Here is an 8,103-nt window from a genome sequence, read left to right on the forward strand (position 1 = left end):
TAAGTGTGAAGTGCATCTAAGACCATCTCCATTAAGAAACTCATTCCAGTTTCTGTTCATGACTCACCTGTCATAAAAAGTAATTTCACATCAGTTTTTATATCATAAACAGTAAATAGAAACTCAAAGCATCTCTCTCTTCTTCATTAAGAGAAATTAACTTTAGTCCCTATTGTGGTCCCACTTAATTAATTAATTAAAATACTTGTAATTAATATAATTAATTTTTTTAATAACGTAATTTAAATATTTAAATTTAAAAATAATTCACTATAAATAATATTTTATATTAATTATGTTATAAATAATAATATAAATTATTAATTAAATAAATATTTAATTATTTAATTTATTTAATTATTATAATTATTAATAAATTAATTATTTAATTAATTATTATTTAAGTAATTAATACAATTATTTAATATAATTAATTATTATTTAATTATTTAATATAATTATTTAATTTATTAACATTTTTATAATTATTTATTTTTTAAATAACTTGCCATTTGGCAAGTTATCATTGGATGTATGGAGTCTCCATTCAGAGGGACTTCCCTTCTTGGCCCCGTGAAGGAATTGCATTCCTTTTCACTCTAACGCTTCAAAGTTCTTATGTGTTAGAGAAGGGACTCTACTTTTATACCATTAGAGTTGCTCTAAGGTGGATGTCTTCGATAACCATTTCTCTATATTATTGAGAATATAAAGAGAGATGGTATAATTAATTAAGTTTGAAAAGGTGATCCTGTATATAAATAAGAATTTTACTCTCAAGAAGATACACATATGAATAATAAATATTTTTTTATACAAAACTTTTTCTTTCTCTCTTCTATACGTTTTTAATATACATAATAGTAATAAATATATATATATATATTGCTTCTATTATTACAGTGGAATAATTATATTGATAAATATTAAAATTAGAGTTTTTTATTTAAAATTTTATTTTATATTTATTATATCTTCTTTATTTATTTATTTTACAACACATTATTAGTACGAGATTCTAATCAAATTTTAGAAATACTTTAGGTAACAAATTTTTATTATGTCGAAATTCTCTCATCTTGAATTTAATGCTTTTAATATATTTGGAAACAATTATTTATCATGGATACAAGATGCTAAAATCCATCTTAATTCAATGGATCTTGGCAATACCATTAAAGTTGAAAATAATACATCCAAAAAAGATAAAGGTAAAGCCATGATTTTTTTTTCGTCGTCATCTTGACGAAGGATTGAAAAATAAATATCTCACATTAAAAGATCATGCAGATCTGTGGAAAGACCTTGAAGAAAGGTACAATCATAAAAAGACGGTGATACTTCCTCAAGCCCGATATGAATGGACGCACTTGCGACTACATGATTTTAAATTCATAAATGAATATAATTCAGCGATGTTTCGAATTATCTCACGAATGAAATTATGTAGGAAAAGATATATGATAATGATATATTAAAGAAAATTTTCTCAACCTTCCATGCTTCGAATGTGCTCCTGCAGTAGCAGTATCGAGAAAAAAGATTTAAAAAAATATTCTAAGCCAATTTCTTACTTTCTTGTGTTGAATGCAACAGTGAATTGCTCTTAAGAATGGTGCCGCCTCATTTCCTGAAACAAATGAGGCAAATCATAACCCAGAAGAGGTAAGTGGCAAAATTTTGGTAGCAAGAAAAATTATGGAAGGAATAAGAATTATATTCACAAGAAGGGATCTCACCAGAAGTGGATAAAGAAAGAAATAATGGGTAAAATAAATCAATTGAGGATAAATATTTTCGTTGTGGTGGAAAGGGCCATTGGTCGCGTACCTGTCGTACCCCAAGGCACCTAGTCGATCTTTATCGAGCATCTTGAAAAAAGACAACAAATAAAAGAAAACAAATTTGTTTCAATGATGTTGAAATTTCACCACTCATTATGATATATCTGATTTCTTTGAGGATCCTGAAGAAAATATTGATCATTCGATTAATGATGGATAGTTTAATGTGTTTGTTTGTTAAGTATTCATGTGAATAAATAATGTAAGAAACTTCTTGTTAAGTTTTATGCATTTGAATTTCAAGTGTCATATATATGAATAATGTTTAATAAAATATTTATGTTTATGAATTTCAAAATCACTAAATGTACGAAGATAATAATGATAAAATTTTTAGTATATACTATACTTCTTAGAAAAATATTTTAAATCAAGGAAACGATTTTACTGCGTAGGTATTTCTACTCATATTATTATTATTTGTCTTTGAAGAAAATGGCAAGGATATATAATAAAGATGTATGCCTTGCGAATAGTGCAAGTTCGCAAACCATTCTCAAAGTAATATATATTTTACCCATCTTCTGCCAAAAGAAGAATATGTTAATACTATTATTGGCTTAGGCAATGTGATAGAAGGTTCCAGAAGAGCTATAATTTTGTGTTCTAGAGGAACAAAATTCATAATAAATAATGCACTATTGTCTACTAAGTCTCTAAGAAACTTATTGAGTTTCAAAGATATTCGCAGAGATGGATATCATATTGAGACAATGAATGAGCGAAATCATGAGTATTTGTATATCACAACCCATGATTCAAATAAAAAGGTTATATTAGAAAAGTTATCCTCACTTTCATCTGGGTTGTAGTATACTAAAATTAGTGTAATTGAATCACATGTCATTATAAACCAGAAGTTTACTAGCCCAAATAAATTCATAACTTGGCATGATTGATTGGGTCATCCGGAAACAACCATGATGCAGAGAATTATTGAAAACTCCCATGGACATTCACTAAAGAGCCAGAAGATTCTTAAATTTAGTGAATTTTGTTGTGCTGCATGTTCTTAAGGAAAGTTAATTTTAAGGTCATCACCAGTAAAGATTGGATTTGAGTCCCCTGAATTTCTAGAAAGGATTCAAGGTGATATATGTAGACCCATCCATCTACCATGTGGATCGTTTAGATATTTTATGGTCCTAATAGACGCATCTTCAAGATGGTCACATGTGTGCTTATTATCTTCTTGCAACCCAGCGTTTGCGAGATTACTTGCGCAAATTATTCGATTAAAAGCACAGTTTCTAGAAAATTCAATCAAAGCAAATCGTCTTGATAATGCTGGTGAATTTACTTCCCAAATATTTGATGCTTATTGTATGGCAAATAGAATAAGTGTTGAATATCCAGTAGCTCATGTTCACACACAAAATGGGTTAGTAGAATCACTTATGAAACGCCTCCAATTAATTGCTAGACCCTTACTAATGAGAACAAATCTCCCAACCTCGGTTTGGGGGATGCTATTTTACATTTCGCATCACTTATTCGTTTGAGGCCAACGAGTTACCATAAGTTCTCTCCTATGCAATTAGCTTTTGGCAAACAGCCAAATATTTCCCATTTAAGGATATTTGGGTGTACGATATATGTTCCCATTGCACCTTTCGCACCAAAATGGAATCCCAAAGAAAATTGGGGATATATGTTGGATATAATTCTTCCTCTATAGTAAGGTATCTTGAGATACAAACTAGGGATGTATTTAAAGCCCGACAGTTCTAAAGCTCATATCATAATATATAGAAGGAAGTCATAATACTAGAAGCCCGACAGGAAATAAAAGCTCAAAGTCTCATAAAAGTGGAATTACAAAGTGCGAAGCGTTCACACACGATAACTAAACGCGTAGGTAAGATAAGAACAAAACATATAAATATATAACCTTGCACTAAAGCCCCAATATACAAGGTAGTAGCTAATAAATAAACAAAGTAAAATATATATGTGATATACAAAAAGAACTAGTCACAACCTGCAGAGTTTTGGCAGACTAGTCAAGAAGTACAACAAAGTTTCATAAAAAGCTTACTTCTTATCTCTCAAAGTTTAAAGCAAATTCTCTAAGGCAACAAGTTATATTTATACAAAAGATGAGAGCACAACTACAGCAAAATAAAGCAGAATAAAACAAAAGAGAAGGCATCATCTGCTCTGTCACCATGTCCGCAAATTCACTGAGGTGGGTTGCGACCTGCATTTGAAAAACAACAACAACATATGGTATGAGAACCGGAGGTTCTCAGCGTGGTAACAATGTCCAATATATAAGATATAAGGTTTCGAAATGTCAAAGGCAATTTTAGAACTTCACACTGATATAGAAATTTAAAACTTAGAACAATTTAACAAAATTCATAAAGGGTTATTGAAATCCTAAGGAATTTCTAACTAACAAAAACACCACGTATGCATGCCTGTAAAATGACACGCTCACGTACGCATGCCAGTGCCCACGTACGTAAGATCACTTGGCAGTGGCCAACGTCCGCATTGCGTGCACTATTCCGTGTATGCATGCATTGGAAAACTTATATTTTCAAAAGCTGTAGAATTTCATATTTTCATACGAACTTTAAACGTGCATAACTTTTTCGTTTTAAATATTTTCATTCATTTTCAACATCTTAAGCTCTCAGACCAATTTATTAAATAAATAAAAAAAAAACAAAGGCAGAGGCCAAGTTAGTCTGCAAAATTATAAAATAAGATGTCAAACACAAGGTTCTCTAGTTTATCAGCCAACCATCAATAGTTAATCCATATCAAACTGACATTCAACACAAAAATCATACACCTATGCTTCATCATTTACCAATTCACTTTTTCAATCAATTTACACCTAAATATTATTCAATTTATCACTCCTTAAATCCATAATTCAACAATATCGTAAGACCCTCAACTTCCACCACTTATCATCATTATCAACCATAATAATACATATTCATCTCCAACATTAAAGTCTCAACAATCAACATCAATCATAATAATTAATGCCCATTTTCATCATCAATATTCAACATCAAACATTAACAACACCATTAATCATGATAAATCATCAATCATCATCACATTAGAATTCACCGTAATCATATCTCAACACATACATTTTATTCTATCTCCACAACATACATATACCACAAACACAACCCAAACAACCATATATTCAATTCAATCCTATCTTATGGTCCACTAACCTAAGTTTCACAAAATATTACATATTATATAGAGGAAACTTAACTATACCTTGGCCAATTCCTATGCAACTCAAAACTCCCAAAAACTTGATTCCAATAAGCTTCCACAAGGTTTCAACCACCAACACCAATCCAAAAGCCAACACCACTTCTAATAATCACCAAATATTAACTTATACACATATAATATACCAAAGTTAATACCTAGGATTTACAATATACCAAACCACAAGGGTTTCGAGAAATCTTACCTTACCCAATGGTATTAGGGGCACAAACCAACAATAATCTACTATTGAATGACACCTAAACAACCAAATCATAAAATCTAATCAAAACTCAAACTTAAAATTTCAAAATCTATTAGGGCTAAAGAAAGGAGTAGAAATGCGATTTTTTACCAAAAATACTTAGTTAGAAATGACGGGCTCAGCGAGAGCTTTGCGTAGCTGTAAACAGAACGCGAATCGGAGCACCGTAGCTCAAGCTATAAGTGAAAGAAGAAGAGGATGAATAGTATTTTCTATCTTCTCTTCTCCATTCAACTCAGCTGCATGTTTGTGTTTTAGGGCAAATGAATGAGCTAAAGCTTACTAAAGAGGTTTATATATGTTGGGCTTGGGCCTAACTTGGCTCCGGTCCCAATCCGTTTAGTATTTTTGGTCATTTTAGCCTAACTTTGGGCCAAAACCTTTAGAATTAGTGTCTAATTTTTAATTCTAAATGGTTTTCTAAGTTTTCTATAGTTTTATTTTCTCTCACGCAGTACCGAACAGACTTAAGCTGGTACTGAAAGACTATTTTACCAGTACGCATTTTTACACAATTTTTCGCAAAAAGTTACATTTTCCCACTCAAAAAATCTATTGAATTCAATCTCACCTTTAAATTGTCGAATTAATTTATTATTTATTTTATCTAAGCAGCTGATTTAGTCCCGATTCTTACAAAAAGCATAAGAATCTTAATAAAATAAGAAAAAATAAAAAATAACTAAAGATACTCATACATCAGATATGTTGTGAAGAACTGAGGTTATGGACTACTGGTGTGGCTGTCAACTTAGCTTATGTACCCTGTTTGGATTAATGAAACCCTAAGCTTGAATCTTGTCTATTTGGAGCTTAGAATTGTCTAGTGGGTTTGTGTAGTTTTACATCATTTCTATTTGAAACTATTACCATACTGGGAACCTTCGGGTTCTCACCCATTGTGGATTTTGTTAATTTTCAGATATAGGACGTGACGCACTTTGTTGAGCATGCCAGAATCTCTTTGAAAAACGAAGACTCTTTTGTATTTTATACTTACTATATATTCTCCACTTTTCAATATGTATTTGTATGTCCCTCTTAGAGGTTTTTATTATAGAGAACATGATTGTATTTTGGGTATACTTCCAGTTTATAATACTTTCTAGTCAGTATTTTCATCATAGGTTGAGGCTAGTACTTGTTATGTATTTCCTTTCGAATCACGCATATATATCTCTTCATTTCTGTATATCGACGCTTTTATTTTTAACGTTACGTGTATGGTGACGATTATTGCTTTTGTTTTATCTTTTCTTCACAAGCTCCTACCTATACTGCTATCTTTTGAATATATATGTGTGTGTGTGTGTGTGTGTGTGTGTGTGTGTGTGTGTGTGTGTGGTGTGTGTGTGTGTGTGTGTGTGGTGTGTGTGTGTTGTGTGTGTGTGTGTGTGTGTGTGTGTGTGTGTGTGTGTGTGTGTGTGTGTGTGTGTGTGGTACATCTTGTGCTTAATTGAGTGGATTTTATCCACTATTCTCACACTTATTCATGTAATCTGCATGTTTTACACTTTCCATCCTGATTTTGTGCTATGATTGAAACATGCTTCTTTGGCCTTTAATTCGCTATTTTTAATCCTCTCTTATTCATTCGATGCCGTAATATGTGTGTAAGTGTTTTCAGGGGTTACAGGGCAGAAATGGCTTAGAGGATGGAAAGAAGCATGCAAAAGTAGAAAGAATACAAGAAATTGAAGGAATTACTGAGTTGTCCAGCCTGCCTCTCGTACTAATCGATCATAACTGAGCTACGAGTCCAAATGAGGCGGTTCTAGTTGCGTTAGAAATCTAACATCTGGGACTTCGCAAAGATATAAAATTTGCCATAGTTTGCTTTGCTGTTAGGTGACACGCACGCGTGAATGACGCATACGCGTGGATAGTGCGGCAGACAAGCGATGCGTACTCGTGGGGCGACGTGTACGCGTGATAGAGCTACGTGCTGGACATATCAAAAATTGCTGGGGGTAATTTCTGGGCTATTTTTTACCCAGTTTTGGGCCCAAAAAACACAGATAGAGGCTGCAGAGTGAAGGAATCGGAAGATCACTTTCATTAACAAAATTTTAGGTTTTAGATGTAGTTTCTAGAGAGAGAGGCTCTCTCCTCTCTCTAGGTTTTAGATTTCTCTAGTTTTGGGTTTATTTATTCCTAATTCCAGGTTCAATGTTCCTTTAATTTAGTTCTCTTATACTCTTATTTATTCTAGCACTTTGGTTTTCTATTGCTGCCTGTTGATTCACTTCTTTTTCCAATTTAGTTTATGAACTCCATGTTAGCATTTGATTTTCTAATTTAATGCAATTTGAGGTATTTCATATTTATGATTGCTTTCTTCAATTTGTGTTATTGATGGCTTTCAATTGGCTGTTTGGATTCTATTATCTCTTATTGTTTTTCTATATTTTTATGTGGTGCCTTCCAAGTGTTTGTTAAAATACTTGGGAAGATTTTAAATTAGCTTTTATATCTTCTTGGCTTTAGTAGAGTAATTGGAGACTCTTGAGTTATCAAACTCCTTTGTGATTGATAATTGGAAGTTACTGGTTGATTTGGATCCTCTAAAGCTATCTTTCTTGAGTTGACTAGATTGAGAAATCAAATTGATTTTTCCACTTACTTTCCTTCAAGTTTAGAGGTTAATTAAGTGGGAGCAAGAACAATTCTCATACATTGATAAGGATAACTAGATAGGACGTCAGTCTCATACTTGCAGAGCTTTCTAGTTTATTATCTAAT

This window comes from Arachis hypogaea, chromosome 10, assembly GCF_003086295.3.
Source record: "Arachis hypogaea cultivar Tifrunner chromosome 10, arahy.Tifrunner.gnm2.J5K5, whole genome shotgun sequence".
NCBI lineage: Eukaryota > Viridiplantae > Streptophyta > Magnoliopsida > Fabales > Fabaceae > Arachis > Arachis hypogaea.